The sequence below is a fragment of the Amblyraja radiata genome, chromosome 5 (genome assembly GCF_010909765.2).
Source record: "Amblyraja radiata isolate CabotCenter1 chromosome 5, sAmbRad1.1.pri, whole genome shotgun sequence".
Lineage (NCBI taxonomy): Eukaryota > Metazoa > Chordata > Chondrichthyes > Rajiformes > Rajidae > Amblyraja > Amblyraja radiata.
Window position 1 is genome coordinate 103,644,020 of NC_045960.1, and position 18,097 is coordinate 103,662,116.

Consider the following 18,097-nt stretch of genomic DNA (forward strand, 5'->3'; position numbering starts at 1 on the left):
AAAAATTCTTAATCATTGCAGAAATATACTTAGAAATTAACAGTCAATCAATTCCTATGTGCTAAGAGATAAATGAAAACATGGATTGAATTCCTGGTTTTTAAAGGATACACCAATCCCAAAATGGTTTATTTTAATAAAAATGAAATGCAGATGCTGGTTTATACCAAAGATAGACACAAAATGCTGGAGCAACTCAGCAGATCAGGCATCATCGCTGAAAAGGTGACATTTTGTGTTGGGTCCCTTCCTCAGACTATTTAAACTATTTCACTAAAATTGTCTATTTTACTTTTGTGAGTAGGTTTGAGGAAGGAGAACCAGGTATTAATTTGGTGAGGATTTTGAAAGTATGCAAGGAATTATTTTTACATTCAGTTGGTCAGGAATATTTTAATATATATCTAAAATCGCAGTCATAAGATAGCAATATTACATAAAATGGCGAATGATGTTGATATAATATGTAGCAGTTTACTGTGCGCTCAGATTACACTATCCACAACATGCCGCTGGAATTGCGTAGGTTTTTGCAACATCCTTGGGTACCTGGCAACCAATATGTTTCATTATGTTATTCACAAGATGGCGCCCAACCCAGGTGCTCGCCACAGAAGCACATCTACAATTACATATTACAAGCGCTCCACACTCTAAATCCCTGCTCCTGCTGCAACATTTATTCTTTTATCATGTATCTGTACACTGTGGATGGCTTGATTGTAATCATTTCTGCTGACTGGGTGGCACGCAACAAAAGCTTTTCATTGTACTTCGGTACACCTGACAATAAACTAAACTGAACTCAAGGATTTGCTTTTATAGAATCAACCTCCTGATTCTGATGTCGTGGGCTTCAGCAACAAATTTAAAAGCTACTGCTTAAAAGTCATCTCAGACTCTGCCTTTCCTTCACCAGTCGGTCCATAATGCCTTCTTTTGTAGTAAGAGATAGGGGTGGCGCAGTGGTTGAGTTGCTGCCTTACAGTGCTTATAGTGCCAGAGACCAGGGTTCGATCCTGACTACGGGTGCTGACTGTACGGAGTTTGTACGTTCACCACATGACCGGGTGGGTTTTCTCCGTGATCTTCGGTTTCCTCCCACACTCCAATGACGTGCAGGTTTGGAGGTTAATTGGCTTGGTATAAAGGGAAACAATTTGTCCCTAGTGTGTGTAGGATAGTGTTAATGTGCGGGGATCGCTGGTCTATGCGGACTCGTTGAGCTGAAGGGCCTGTTTTCACGCTGTACCTCTAAACTAAATTATTACCAATTCCTAGCGTTCCATCCATTATTTACAACCATTACATTTATGTCTCAGTACAAAGGAAGGCATTACAGATTGACTGATAATTTCTATGTATATATATTTTTGAAACAATTAAGTATTTTTTCATTCATAAATAGCTGGTTTCTTTTAGTTGATGATATTGATTGAATCATCTGAGCATTATAGTACTAATCTATGCCAACTAAACTTGAGTTTAATCGTTTAGTTTAGTTTAGAGATACAGCTTTCTTTAAACTTTGTCCCTCCCACCTTAAAGTTTTGGTGTCTCAGGTATTTAGTCAGAAGGTGGTGAATCTGTGGAATTCATTGCCACAGACGGCTGTGGAGGGCAAGTCATTTGGTTTTTTGAAGGTGACAGATTCTTGACTAGTAAGGTTTTATGGGGACAAGGCAGGAGCATGGCGTTGAATAGGAAAGATAGAACAGCCATGATTGAATGGCAGAGTAGACTTGATGGGCCGAATGGTTTAATTCTGCTCCTAGAACAGGCATTTCCACAAAAGGACTCAAAGTGCTAATCCACAGGTCAGACAGCATTGGCCTTCATAACAAGAGGAGTTGAGTCGAGGAGCAAAGAGGTCCTTCTGCAGTTGTACAGGGCCCTTGTGATCACCAAACTGATCACCAAACTCGGTGACCTGGGCATCGACCCCTCCCTCTGCAACTGGATACTGGACTTTCTAACCAACAGACCCCAATCTGTTAGCTTAGACAAGCACACCTCTTCAACCCTCACCCTGAACACCGGCGTTCCACAGGGCTGTGTGCTGAGCCCCCTCCTCTACTCCCTCTTCACCTATGACTGCACACCTGTACATGGTACTAACACCATCATCAAGTATGCAGATGATACAACGGTGATTGGCCTCATCAGCAACAACGATGAGTCGGCCTACAGGGAGGAGGTCCAGCACTTAGCAGCATGGTGCGCTGACAACAACCTGGCCCTTAACTCCAAGAAGACCAAGGAGCTCATTGTAGACTTCAGGAAGTCTAGGGGCGGCACGCACACCCCCATCCACATTAACGAGACGGAGGTGGAACGTGTTTCCAGCATCAGGTTACTGGGGGTCAACATCTCCGATGACCTCTCTTGGACCCACAATACCTCAACTCTGGTCAAGAAGGCTCACCAGCGTTTCTTCTTCCTGAGGAGACTGAAGAAGGTCCATCTGTCTCCTCAGATTCTGGTGAACTTCTACCGCTGGCCATCGAGAACATCCTTACCAACTGTATCACAGTATGGTATGGCAACTGCTCTGTCTCCGACACTGCAGAGGGTGGTGAAAATTGCCCAACGCATCACCGGTTCCTCACTCCCCTCCATTGAGTGTCCAAAGCAAGCGATGTCTGCGAAGGGCGCTCAGCATCGCCAAGGACTGCTCTCACCCCAACCATGGACTGTTTACCCTCCTACCATCCGGGAGGCGCTACAGGTCTCTCCGTTGCCGGACCAGCTTCTTCCCTGTGGCTGTTACACTACTTAACACTGTACCTCGGTGACTGCCAATCACCCCCCCCCCCCCCCCCGGACACCCCTCCCACAGGAAAAACACTATGACTGTATGCATGTAAATAGATTTATTTATTCATATTCTATGTCGCTCTCCAGGGAGATGCTAACTGCATTTCGTTGTCTCTGTATTGTACACTGACAATGACAATTAAAGTTGAATCTGAATCTGAATCTGATTCTGAATCTTGTGACACCACACCTGGAGTATTGTGTGCAGTTTTCGTCCCCTCATTTGAGGAAAGACATTCTTGCTATTGAGGGAGTGCAGCGTAGGTTAATTCCCGGGATGGCGGGACTGTCATACGCTGAGAGAATGGAGCGGCTGGGCTTGTACACTCTGGAGTTTAGAAGGATGAGAGAGGATCTTATTGAAACATATAAGATTATTAAGGATTTGGACATGCTAGATGCAGGAAACATGTTCCTGATGTTGGGGGAGTCCAGAACCAGGGGCCACAGTTGAAGAATAAGGGGTAAGCCATTTAGAACAGAGACGAGGAAACACTTTTTCACACATAGAGTTGTGAGTCTGTGGAATTCTCGGCCTCAGAGGGCAGTGGAGGCCGGTTCTCTAGATACTCTCAAGAGAGAGCTAGATAGGGCTCTTAAAGACAGTGGAGTCAGGGGATATGGGGAGAAGGCAGAACGGGGAACTGATTGGGGATGATCAGCCATGATCACATTGAATGGCAGTGTGGCTCAAAGGGATGAATGGCCTACTCCTGCACCTATTGTCTATTGTCTATTGTCTATTATCTCCAGAGAACATGGGGAGGTGACGTTTTCAGTTGGGGCCCTTATTCAAAGTCATGGTAGAGTGAGAAGGCAGCAGGAAGAGGGAGGAGGTGGATAAAGCATGGAATGTAATAAGTGGACGGAGGTGAGGGGGAGCGGGGGGGGGGGAGGTTGAATGCCAAATGGTTGGAACAAAGACCAGAGATAGTAGCAGAAGGTGTGACACAGGATTGAAGAATTGTGAAGTGTGAATCGAGGTAGGAAAGTAGCAAGACAGGTGGGGGAAGGGGAGAAATAGGCAGGTGGGACACAGAGGAGAAAAGTTGGGGAGAGAAAGGCGGGGGTGGGGAGGGGGGGGGGGGGGTGGAGGTGTGGGGGAAAAAAGGAGGGAGATTAGTTAGAAGTCACTGTAAAATTGGAGAATCCAATGTTCATACCATAGGGTGGTAAGCTTCCCGAGCGGAAAATGAGGTGCCGTTCTTCCAGTTTGCATGTGTCCTTGCCCTGGCAATGGAGGAGGCCCAGGACAGAAAGGTCAGTGTGGGAATGGGTAAGTGAGTTAAGATGGTTCGCAACTGGGAGATCAAGAATGCCTTGTTGGACCAGCTTCTGGATTTCTACACTTTAACATTTCCACCCTGGCAATAACATTATTTACATTTGCTAGTTAATGTTAGTTTATGTTAGGAAGAAATAGCTTCCTCCCAACCCCCCCCCCCCCCCTCCCCCCCCCTCCCCCCCCCTCCCCCCCCTCCCCCCCCTCCCTCCCCCCTCTCCCCCCCCCCCCCTCCCCACATTATAGGAAAGATGTTGTCAAGCTGAATAAAGTGCAGCAACGATTTACAAGGATGTTGCCGGGGCTCGAGGGTGTGAGCTACAGGGAGAGGTTGAGCAGGCTGGGGCTCTATTCCTTGGAGCGCAGGAGGATGAGAGGTGATCTTATAGAGTTGTACAATATTATGAGAGGACTAGATAGGGTCAATAAACAGAGTCTCTTGCCTGAGTAGGGGAATCAAGAACCAGAGGATATTGGTTTAAGATAGTTGGGGAAGTCCAGGACAAGGGGTCACAGTTTAAGGATAAGGGGGAAATTCTTTAGGGCTTAGATGAGAATTTTTTTTTCTCACAGTGGTGAATCTCTGGAACTCTCTGCCACAGAAGGTAGTTGAGGCCAGTTCATTGGCTATATTTAAGAGGGAGTTAGATGTGGCCCTTGTGGCTAAAAGGATCAGGGGGTATGGAGAGAAGGCAGGTACAGGATACTGAGTTGGATGATCAGCCATGATCATATTGAATGGCGGTGCAGGCTCGAAGGGCCGAGTGGCCTACTCCTGCACCTATTTTCTATGTTTTTATGTTTCTAAGGTGATAGGGGAAAGATTTATTAGGAACCTGAGGGGTAGGTAACTTTTTTACACCAAGGATGGTGGGTGTATCGAACAAGCTGCTGGAGGAGGTAGTTAAGTTACCTTCCATTACAACCTTTAAGAAACATTTAGCCATGCACATGGATGGGATAGGTTGAGAGAGATGTGGGCCAAACACAGGCAGGTGGGACTAGTGTAGATGGGACATGATGGTCAAGTTGGGCCGGAGGGCCTATTTCCGTGCTACATGACTCCATGATTCCATGAGCCCATGGCTCCATCTGAGAGCCTGTGGCCAAATGAGAAGCAGCCAGTTGAGGTTTGCCTTTGTCAAGACAACTGTATCGTTAGATGTGAGAGTGAGCAAAAGAGTCGTACGGATGGATTCATCCTCTCTTCTTCTCTTCTTTGTCCGCTGTCAATTTGAGAAAAAAACGTAGCAGCAATTTGCAGGAAAATTATAACATTATCTAAAATCCTGCATTTTCTACAGTGATAAAGGAATATTGGTAGCTTGATAGCTATTGGATTTTCATTCAACCAACAGTGCTTATTTATTTTAAGTTAAAATCTATACACTAATTTCCATTTTGGGCAGACTGAGTCAGACTCTCTCAAAGGGCGGCACAGTGGCGCAGCAGTAGAGTTGCTGCCTTACAGCGCCAGAGTCCTGGGTTTGATCCTGACTGCATTCAGTTTGTGTGTTTGTATGTTCTCCCTGTGACCATGTGGGTTTTCTCTGGGTGCTCCGGTTTCCTCCAACATTTCAAAAACGAACTGGTTTGTCGGTTTAATTGTCTTCTGTAACATTGTCCATAGTGTGCCGGACAGTGCTTGTGCACAGTTGATTGTCTACTTAATTATGGCTTAATAATGGCAAAAAAAAATTATACTTAAATTCCGGAACAATGCACCCACACCAACGCTCAAAATGTGGATTTCAAACACGTCGGAAATGTTACACCTTGAAGATATGAGATTCGTCCTATCAGGCAAATCAGACCAATTCTTAAAGATTTGGTCTCCCTTTATCGACTTATTACAAGCATGTGGTGCAACACAACATTAGAAATTAACTGTTTCAGAACCGGGTGAGGGGTGGGTAATGCCCATGTCCCACTTAGGAAACCTGAACGGAAACCTCTGGAGACGTTGTGCCCCACCCAAGGTTTCCATGTGGTTCCCGGAGGTTTTTGTCAGTCTCCCTACCTGCTTCCACTACCTGCAACCTCCGGCAACCACCTGCAACCTCCGGGAACCGCACGGATACCTTGGGTGGGGCGCAAAGTCTCCAGAGGTTTCCGTTCAGGTTTCCTAAGTGGGACAGGGGCATAAGGATACGAAGTAGGTATATCCCTTTCAATTTCTCTTTTTTTTCCTTCTCTTTTTTTCTTCTCTATTCTTTTTTTCTTATTTCACATCACCTTCTTGTTTTCTCCTTCGGGCTATTCGACCTTATTCTCTCTCTCTCTCTCTCTATTTCTTTCTTTTCTTACTCTTCTTTTTTACTATTAAATTAAAAATAAGAAGTTGTACATGAAATGTAATATGTTATTCATGTCTTATATTATTGTACACTACTTCTAATAAAAAATAAAAAATAAAAAATAATTGGCTTCTGTAACATTAATAATAATATTAATGGATGGGATTTATATAGCGCCTTTCTAATACTCAAGGCGCTTTACATCGCATTATTCATTCACTCCTCAGTCACACTCGGTGGTGGTAAGCTACTTCTGTAGCCACAGCTGCCCTGGGGCAGACTGACGGAAGCGTGGCTGCCAATCTGCGCCTATGGCCCCTCCGACCACCACCAATCACTCGCACACATTCACACACATTCACACACAGGCAAAGGTGGGCGAAGTGTCTTGCCCAAGGACACAACGACAGTATGCACTCCAAGCGGGATTCGAACCGGCTACCTTCCGGTTGCCAGCCGAACACTTAGCCCATTGTGCCATCTGTCGTCCCATTGTCCATAGTGTGTCGGACAGTGCTTGTGCATAGGTGATTGGTTGGCACAGACACGGTGGGCCGAAGGGCCTGTTTCCATGCTGTATTTCTAAACTAAATTCAACTAAATTAAACTAACCTAAGCTAGGTTAGGCTAAGCTAAACAAAGCTAAATTAAACTAGTCAAGTCAAGTCTATTGTATTTCTATAGCATATTTAAAAACAGCTCTCGTTGGCCAAGGTGCTTTACATCAGTGCAGATACTAACATGCTACACACAGTGGTACATAGATCAACAATACATACATAGATACATACATACAGCGCTCCCTCAGAGGACCTCAAGAAAGGCTTGAGAATAGAAATGTTTTAAGTCTAGACTTAATAGGGTTGATGGAGGGGGCAGTTCTGATGGGAAGAGGGATGCTGCTCCATAGTCTAGGAGCTGCAACCGCAAAAGCAAATAAACTAAACCAAACAGCTGGCCTTTAGAAGATATACGTACACGAGTGGGAAGTATTTGGCTTTTACCGCACTCCCTAATAAAATCAGCTTATCATTTAAATGAATAGATTGAACTGCCATCTTAGTTAAAATCTATTATTTAAGGACCTTAATTGCAGGTGACGTATTTCACCAGCGCTTGCAAAGGCTGTTAGAGTGATAACCGTAGTATGCAGCTACATCAGATGAAACAGCTACAGAATAATTGCCATTTGAGGCCTATGATGCAGAAACAATGATAGTTAATCAGCAGGAGAAAAGTGCGGTTTTTAATTTAGAATGATAAAAGTGTGAAAGATGCCGTTTCTGAAAAGCAATAATCCCGCATTCATAAAGATTAAAGAACCCATTAAACTCCAAAGAAAGCACACAGTTAATGGTGCAAAACCAAAAAGAACAAATTATTCAGATGGATTATTGCAAGAATATGCTGCATTCATGTTATTATTGCTATTGATTAAGACAAGCGCCCTGTGTTTTTATCCCCCCCCCCCCCCCCCCCCCCCCCCCCAGCGTTGTATGAATGATGGAAATTCACTTGTTGCTTTTCCACCACTAAATATAATCTGTCACTTCCAGTTTTGCTTCCTGGCAAAATGAATCATTGGAGATGGCTTTATTAATAAAGGAAGTGGCCAGAAGTCATATTTCCCACTTCAAGAACATTTGGTCTTATCTCAGCTAGTCCTGGACATCTGTCAGGCAATTGTAACATTACAAATGGAAGGTCAATGATTTCAACATATTAATAATAATAATAATACATTTTATTTATAGGGCGCCTTTCAGAAATCTCAAGGACACCTTACAGAGATTAACAGGAATATAAAGATATAATCAGAATAAAATAAATAATAAAGACATCACAGAAACACAAATTAAAAACAGAATTCAGTCCAAAAACAAAAAATCAAAAACACAATGTGAAGAGAGAGCAGCGGTAGCTAAAGCGCGCCAGCGTCCACTCTCCCTTCACGGCAGCCATCTTGGACAAAGACTAACAGGATTACCATACAGACAAAAAAATCATCCCACCACAGTGGACACCACTGTGGGGGAAGGCACAATGTCCAGTCCCCAACCCCAAGTTCACCCCAAAATCAGGCCTATTGAGGCCACCGCAATTGCCTCTACGGAGGCCCGATGTTCCTGGCCGTTCTCACCGGGTGGTCTTGCCCCGGCGTCGGGAGAGTCCTCTCAGCGGCTGGGCCACCTGGAACGGCCGCTTCCTAGCTGGAGACCACGGCTTCCGAAGCCGACAAGGCCGCGCCGGTTTGGAGCTCCCAGGCTCCCGATGTTGAAATCGGCGCCGCCCGATCCGCTCCGCAGACCCGCAGCCCGGAGGTGTTGAACTCGGCGGTCACAGCTCACCGGAGCTCCAGCGCGTCGATCCAGAGCGGCGACCCAGGCAAGGCATCGCCCGCTCCGCTCCACGATAGCGCTCCAGCGCTGTGCCGCCACCGAGGCCGAGGTGCTGGGCGGTCCCCGCCAGGAAATGGCGCTCCAAGCCCGCTGGTAGGCCACGAGGACGGGTCGACGGGCAGCCCGGAGAAAAAGCTGCCTCACCGACCAGGTAGGGACCTAGAAGTAAAATTGCCCCCTACCCCCCACATTAGAAAGTCCATACCTCCAAACATCACTAAACAGGACTCACTAAAAACTTTTAAAAAAGTGAATTAAAACGGACGGCTGCTGGCTAGCAGCCATTCCCCAAGATGGCTCCTCCTTAGATATTAGAGTTATAGTCATACAGTGTGGAAACAGGCACATACCGACCAACATGTCCTGTCTACACTAGGCCCACTTGCCTACATTTGGCCCATATCCCTCTAAACCTGTCCTATCCATGTACCTATCTAAATGTTTCTTAAACATCATGATAGTACCTGCCTCAAATCTCTCCTCCGGCAGCTTATTCTATACACCTACCACACTTTGTGTAAACAAGTTACACCTCAGGTTCCTGTTAAATCTCCCCCCCACCTTCACTTTAAACCTATGCCCTCTGGTTCTCGACTCCCCTACTCCAGGCAAGAGACTCTGTGCATCTACCCGATCTATTCCTCTCATGATTTTATACACCTCTATAATATCACCCCTCATCCTCCTGCACTCCAAGGAATAGAATCCTAGCTGGCTCAACCTGTCCCTAAAGCCCAGGCCCTCGAGTCTTGGCAACATCCTCATAAATCTTCCCTGTACTCTTTGCACCTTAACAATATATTTCCTATAACACGGTGTCCAGAACTGAACCCAATACTCCAAATGCGGCTTCACCAATGTCTTATACAACTACAACATGTCCTCCCAACTTCTATACCCAATACTACTTGTCTGAAGGAACCCAACCCGAAAGGTCACCCATCCTTTTACTCCAGAGATGCTGCCTGTCCCGCTGAGTTACTCCAGCACTTTGTGTCTTTCTTCAGTATAAATCAGCATCTGCAGTTCCTTCCTCCACAAAAATGCTACACAAAACTGTTCTATTTTCTGAGTACTGACAGAATATTGTTCAGCCCCACATACCAAGTGATGCTTCAATACATTCCTTTCCTATTTCAGTTTAGTTTATTGTCACGGGCACCGAGTTACAGTGAAAAGCTTTTGTTGTGTGCTAACCAGTCAGCGGAAAGACAATACATGATTACAAGCGAGCCATTTAACAGTATACACGTACAGGATAAAGGAATAAAATTTAGTGCAAGATTAAGCCAATAAAGTCTGATCAAAGATAGACCGAGGGTCACCAATAAGGTAGAAAGTAGACAGAGGTACATTAAAGACTGCTCTCTAGTTGTTGGTAGGATGGTTCAGTTGCCTGATAACAGCTGGGAAGAAACTGTCCCTGAATCTGGAGGTCTGCGTTTTCACACTTGTGTACCCTTTGCCCGATAGGTGAGGGGAAAGAGGGAGTGGTCAGGGTGGGACTCATCCTTGATTATGCCCAGGCAGCGTGAGGTATAAAGGAGTCAATGGAAGGGAGGTTGGTTTGTGTGATGGTCTGGGCTGCGTCCACCCGCGGTGGTTGAAAGGGTTACTTAATTCACTTCTAAATGAAGCAGATTAGCCACGTGTAGCATGACGGCACTCTGTTAATGGAGAGACTTGGAATGGAATATGGTCCACTTCATTTATTTCTCAGATGTCACAGTCAGATGGATTAATCTCTTATTGTATTTGATGCATCTTTATTTAAGTGAGTTTGTATTTGGATTATTATCAAATCTTTTCTAATTGTCAACCTTGTCTGTCATTAAAATGGAGTCAAATCCAAACGTCTGTTTGCAGTGGGATATGAGCTAGCCAACTAGAAACAAGAGGGGTGGCACGGTGGTGCAGCAGTAGAGTTGCTGCCTGCAGCGGCAGAGCCCCGGGTTCGATCCTGACCAGGGGTCCTTGTCTGTACGGAGCTTGTACATTCTCCCCGTGACCGGCGTGGTTTTTCACCAGGATCTCTGGTTTTTCTCCCACGCTCCAAATACGTACAGGTTTGTTGGTCATTTGGCTTGGTATAATTGTAAATTGTTCCTAGTGTGTATAGGATAGCAGCAGTGTGCGGGGATCACTGGTCGGCGCGGACTCGGTGGGCCGAAGTGCCTGTTTTCACGCTGTGTTTCTCTAGACTAAAACTGAGCTAAACAAAAGTGCAGATGCTGGTTGACAGAAAAGGTCACAAAGTGCTGGAGTAACCCAGCGGGTCAGAAAACATCTCTGGAGAACATATGGGTGACGTAGAAGTGTCCCAACCCAAAACATCACCTTTTCAATGTTCTGCAGAAATGCTGCCTGAATCGTAGAGTTACTCGGAAACTCTGATAAATGTGAGGTTATTCACTTCTGGTGGCAAAAACAGGAAAGTAGTCTATTATCTGAATAGTGGCCGATTAGGAAAAGGGGAGATGCAACGAGACCTGGGTGTCATGGTACACCAGTCATTGAAAGTAGGCATGCAGGTGCAGCAGGCAGTGAAGAAAGCGAATGGTATGTTAGCATTCATAGCAAAAGGATTTGAGTATAGGAGCAGGGACGTTCTACTGCAGTTGTACAGGGTCTTAGTGAGACCACACCTGGAGTATTGCGTACAGTTTTGGTCTCCTAATCTGAGGAAAGACATTCTTGCCATAGAGGGAGTACAGAGAAGGTTCACCAGACTGATTTCTGGGATGTCAGGACTTTCATATGAAGAAAGACTGGATAGACTCGGCTTGTACTCGCTAGAATTTAGAAGATTGAGGGGGGATCTTATAGAAACTTACAAAATTCTTAAGGGGTTGGACAGGCTAGATGCAGGAAGATTGTTCCTGATGTTGGGGAAGTCCAGAACGAGGGGTCACCGTTTAAGGATAAGGGGGAAGTCTTTTAGGAACGAGATGAGAAAAACATTGACTTCTCTAACTTCAAGTAACCCTTGCTCTCCCTCCCTCTCTCTCCACCCCTCCCCCCTTCCCAGTTCTCTGACTCGACTGAAGGTCCTCGTTTACATTTTATCTCTGTTTGCTTTGTTGTCAGCATCTCAAGGAGCTAAGAATTCTACATTTTACTTGATCTCCATCCCCTTGGTCTTGTTTTTACACTTGAAATGTTTTTTTAAATTATTTTTTTTAGAAGCAATAGTACAAGAATACAACGTTCGGCATATAAAATCATACAATTAATGTACAGCTTCAATTTTAACCTTTTAACTTGAAAATAAGGGAAAAGAAAAGAGAAAGAACTTGAAAGAGAAAAAGTGAAAGATGAAAAGATAGGACCCCTGTGGCCAAAGAGTGAATGTTAGAGAGGAGAAGGAAAAAAAAAAGAAAGGCAAAAACAAAAGAAGAAAAAAGTGGAGATATACCTGCCTCTCGTCCCCTCCCGCCCACCTCACCCAACACATAGTTGGATTTAAATCCAAAGTTGTGTTGTGCCATACAATCCTTGTAAGAATTCAGTAAAGGGAGTCCATGTCTTAAAAAATTGATCTGGATTTTCTAACTTACACTTCCTTATCTCTGTATTTCCCTCTCTCCTGACTCCGTCTGAAGAAGGGTTTCGACCTGAAATGTCACCCATTCCTTCTATCCAGAGATGCTGCCTGTCCCGCTGAGTTACTCCAGCATTTTGTGTCTACAGTTTCTTCCCGGCTGTTATCAGGCAACTGAATCATCCTACCACAACTAGAGAGCAGTGCTGAACTAGTATCTGCCTCATTGGTGACCCTCGGACTATCCTTGATCGGACATTGCTGGCTTTATCTTGCACTAAATGTTATTCCCTTATCATGTATGTATACACTGTAAATGGCTCGATTGTAATAAGGTTTTTTTTTCTGCTGACTGGGCAGCACGCAACAAAAACTTTTCACTGTACCTCGGTATACATGACAATAAACTAAACTGAAGCCATCCCCTAGTGATGATGTTGATGTAGGCATGGCCCTGCCTCTATGCGAGAGCTTGCAGAGAGAATCTGCTTGGCACGGTGCCACAAACCAGAGACACACCATCCAGTGATGCAAAGGTCAGTAGGAGCTTAGCCTCTAATGCAGTAAATTCCGGATCATCAAAATAAGTTCAATCGTTGTTGCACTTCAAGTCCTGGGGCAGAGCTTCGCGGCTTTGTCCTCTGTTATCACAACTTGACTTTGCAGGTATTTACACAAAATGTATACTGCACTATCACAGTGAAATATTACTTAACCTGTCATCGCATTAAAGCAGTGCAATGTGACAACAACCTTCACTCTTATCGCCTTTCAACAGATTTAAGTCATGCCCATAAATGTAATCAAACAAAACTTGAGACCATGCAGGGAAAGGAATTGTTGGCATCGATGACAAGCCTGATTTTAAGTGTCTGATTTTAAGCCTGTCTCATAGAACATAGAACAGGACAACACTTGGACTAGCCTTTCGGCCCACAACGTCTTGTGCCGAACATGTTGCCATGGTAAACTAATCTTATAGAAACATAGAAAATAGGTGCAGGAGTATGCCATTCGGCCCTTCGAGCCTGCACCGCCATTCGATATGATCATGGCTGATCATCCAATTCAGTATCCCATCCCTGCCTTCTCTCCATACCCACTGATCCCTTTAGCCACAAGGGCCACATCTAACTCCCTCTTAAATATAGCCAATGAACTGGCCTCAACTATCTTCTGTGGCAGAGAATTCCACAGATTCACCACTCTCTGTGTAAAAAAAAATCTGCCTGCACATGATTCAGTTCAGTTCAGTTTAGTTTATTGTCACGTGTACCGAGGTACAGTGAAAAGCTTTTGTTGCGTGCTATCCAGTCAGCGGAAAGACAATACATGATTACCATCGAGCCATTTACAATTCATGATAAGGGAATAATGTTTAGTGCAAGGTAAAATCAGCAAAGTCCGATCAAAGTCCGAGGGTCTACCAATGAGGTAGACAGCAGTTCAGGACTGTTCTCTAGTTGTGGTAGGGTAATTTAATTACCTGATAACAGCCGGGAAGAAACTGTCCCTGAATCTGGAGGTACATTCATCTGTCTGCACCTGTTACCTGTCTCCAAGATTACAACAAAAATTAAGGAAAGAAAATTCTGGTTAAGTCTTGCAATGTGGTGATACAGTCGCTATCAATGGAACAATTAAATTCAAGTATTTAACAAAGAGAACCGTTTCTTCTGTAACCTAGTGTGCCAAATTCATAATAACAAGCCATGGCATGGCAAGCAAATGCATTAAACCAAATCTTGCAGTCTTAAACCAACGTACAAAATGGGTAGCACTCAAAGGGTCAGGGTGCATCTGAACGGAGAGAAATTATCTTGAGTAATACACAACGTTTTGGAGTAATGCAGCGTGTCAGGCAGATTCTCTGGAGGGAATGGATAGGCAATGTTTCCATTCAGGTCCCTTCTTCAGGCTGACTGAAAAAGCTGGAGATGAGAGGTGCGGGTGGGGCAAAGCCTGATGAGTGATAGGTGGATACAGGGGCACACAGAGTGCTGGAGTAACTCAGCGGGCCTGGCAGCATCTCTGGAGAAAAAGGATGGGACCCTTCTTCAGGCCCGAATGTGAAACGTCACACATGCTTTTTCTCCAGAGATGCTGCCTGACCCACAGAGTTACTCCAGCACTTTGTGTCTATCTATGGTACAAACCAACATCTGCAGTTCTTTGTTTCCTACTTTTGCATCACTAGGGGCAATATACAGAAGCCAATTAAACTACACACCTGCATGCCTTTAGAATGCGGTAAGAAACTGGAGCACCCGGAGAAAACCCACACGGTCACAGTGAGAACATACAAACTCCATTCAGAAGACACCTGTATTGAACCCGGGTCTCTGGCACTGTGAGGAAACTGCTTTACCGCTGTGCCACTGTAACCCCCAACTTTGGCTAGGCCACACTTGGATTATTACATACAGTTCTGGTCGCCCCATTGCGGGAAGGATACGGAGGCTTGGCAGTGTGTGCAGAGGAGCTTTAGCAGAACATAACCATATATAACCATATAACAATTACAGCACGGAAACAGGCCAACTCGGCCCTTCTAGTCCGTGCCGAACACTTATTCTTCCCTAGTCCCATCTACCTGCACTCAGACCATAACCCTCCATTCCTTTCCCGTCTATATACCTATCCAATTTATTTTTAAATGATAAAATCCAACCTGCCTCCACCACTTCCACTGGAAGCTCATTCCACACAGCTACCACTCTCTGAGTAAAGAAGTTCCCCCTCATGTTTCCCCTAAACTTTTGTCACCTTAATTCTCAAATCATGTCCTCTTGTTTGAATCTTCCCTACTCTCAATGGGAAAAGCTTATCCACGTCAACTCTGTCTATCCCTCTCATCATTTTAAAGACCTCTATCAAGTCCCCCCTTAACCTTCTGCGCTCCAGAGAACAAAAGACCTAACTTGTTCAACCTTTCTCTGTAACTTAGTTGCTGAAACCCGAGCAACATTCTAGTAAATCTCCTCTGTACTCTCTCTGGATGATGTCTGGATGGAGGGTATTAGCTACAGGGGAAGTTGGACTGACTTGAATTGTTTTAAATGATCCCTCGTGTGTGGGATAGTGCTAGTGTAAGGGGTGATCGCCGGTCAACGTGCACTCGGTTGGCTGAAGGGCCTGTCTCCATCCTGTGTCTCTAAAGTAAAACACTCATTTCCTGTTCTTCGTTGCCCTTGAGCTGAGCAGTTTGCTCGGACCTTTTCAGAGTGCATTTAGGGCTTAACTGCAATCACACGATTGCAAGCCACACAGGGGAAGCAAAGCTTCTGAAGAGATTACTGAACCAGATGCGTAATCAGGGAAATTTTGCAGCCATCATTACAAAGAGTAGTTTTTTTAATCGCAACATTTCTCACGATTAACCAAATTTAAATTCTGTTGCCGCTACAGTGGGATCTGAACTTCAAGAATGTCCGGCCTTAGTCATAGAGTGTGGAAACAGGCCCTTCAGCCCAACTTGCCCACACCGACCAGCTTGGCCCACCTACACTAGTCCCACCTGCCTGCATTTGGTCCCTATTCCCTCTGAACCTATCCTTTCCAAGTACCTGTCTAAATGTTTCTTAAACGTTGCGATAGTACCTGCCTCAACTGCCTCCGGGAGCTGGTTCCATACACCCACCACCCATTGTGTGAAAAAGTTACCACTCAGGTTCCATTACATCTTTCCCCCCCTCACCTTAAACCCACGTCCTCTAGTTCTCAATTCCCCTACACTTGGCAAAAGAGTCTGTGCGTTTACCCGATCTATTCCCCTCATGATATTGTGTACTCTATAAAATCACTCCTCATCCTCCAGCGCTCCAAGGATTCAGATTCCTGGATGAAAGACGACAAATTTGGATTTGTATAATGGAGGAAAAATATCTTGATTACCAAGCTAGTTTCAACAATGGTGATCAAGAATCTGCTGGATTGTCATGAATGTTCTCTCCTTGCTTCTAAGATGGTGCCCAACCCAGGCGACTATTTGCATGCTGGTCACAGAAGCAGATCTACAAACACATATTACAATCGCTCCACATTCTTAAATCTCTATTCCCACAGCTATACTCTTTCTCATGCATCTATACACTGTAATGGCTCTATTGTGATAATCTATGGTCTAAACTAAACTGAAACTGATACCTGTTCTCCCTGTGAATCTTAATGACGTCTGAAATGGCTGAGCAAATGGCTGAGGGACAATAAGATCATAACATTCGCAGATGACACCACAGTGGTGGGACTCATCAGCGGAGATGACGAATCAATGTACAGGGAGGAAGTAAAACAACTAGTGGACTGGTGCGGCAACAACAATTTAGCATTAAATGTCGACAAAACAAAGGAGATGATTGTCGACTTCAGGAGGTCGCAGCCAAAACACACACCCCTCAACATCAGTGGCACCACGGTGGAGAGAGTGGAGAGCATAAAGTTCCTCGGAGTGCAAATTACAGACAGTCTCACTTGGTCCAGGAACAACACTGGGATTGTCAAACGGGCCCATCAGCGACTGCACTTCCTGAGGAAACTCAAACAGGCCTCACTCCCCACCAACATCCTCAGGACTTTCTACAGGGTGGAGTCTGTACTCACGTACTGCATGAACACGTGGTACTCCAACTGCAACTGCTCAGACAGGAAGGCTCTGCAGAGGGTAGTGAGGGGAGCAGAGAGGATCATTGGCTTCTCCCTACCCTCGGTACAAGAACTGTTCCAGAGCCGTTGTCTGAAAAAAGCTCTGAGAATAGCTAAGGACAAACTGCACCCCCTCCACATACACCTGGATCTCCTGCCATCAGGCAAGAGATACCGTAGCATCAAAGCCCGGACTACAAGACTGCTAAACAGCTTCCTGCCACAGGCTGTGAGGCTGCTAAACAGTCACTCTGTACTCACAGTCACCTGATTCTGCGGCTTTGCACTGACATTTTAATAACTCTGGCACTGGCCACTCAAATCAGCTGCCCTGGACATTTTAATGATTGTTTTCACTGTATTTAAATGTTGCTGTTTTACCTGCTTTTAACTATTTATACCGTTTCATCAGGGACTGGATTGTTTTTACTGTTATTATATGTGAAATGTTTTAAGTTTCATGTGCGATGCTCCGGTATTCCCTGGGAAACGTCTTCTCATTTTGCACTGTACAACTGTTGCTTTGCAAGATGACAATAAAGGTTGATTGATTAATTGATTGATTATCCCTGCACTCAGGTGTCAGGGGTTATGGGGAGAAGGCAGGAGAAGGGGTTAGGAAGGTGATATAGATCAGCCATGATTGAATGGCGGAGTAGACTTGTTGGGCCGAATGGCCTAATTCTACTCCTATTCCTTATGACTTTATGACCTTATGACAAGTACAATTAGTATTTTTGAAAGCAATGCCTATTGACCCACGAATTTTAAAAGATCTGAAGTTTGTTTCTCTGTGAGAAGTGAAGGGAGGGTTTTGCTGATGGAAGTCTCAATTGAGTATTGATCTTAATTTGACACACACTAGCATCGGGCTATCAGTCCTGGTCATAGTCTTATGGCTTTTGAGGGCCATGGAGCCTTTCACAGTTGTCTTATAGAAATTGGTGATCATCGCCATTAGGGATATGTTTCTCCGTGGAAGTCATCCTGATTTGAATTGAACTCTCTCTGCCAAATTTGAAAGATATTCCCCTCTGACCATTTATCATCCTAGTGAAGATACGGGAAAAAAACAATAGCATTTAAAATCGGAATTAAAATGTTGGATTATATTCAATTA

General features: G+C 44.8%; 1 protein-coding gene across 2 annotated transcripts in view; it reads left to right on the forward strand.

Annotated features, from left to right (window-relative positions):
- grik2 (glutamate ionotropic receptor kainate type subunit 2) overlaps positions 1 to 18,097 on the forward strand; it is a 495,196-nt gene that overhangs the window by 17,542 nt on the left and 459,557 nt on the right. The gene's annotated exons all lie outside the window — the stretch shown is intronic.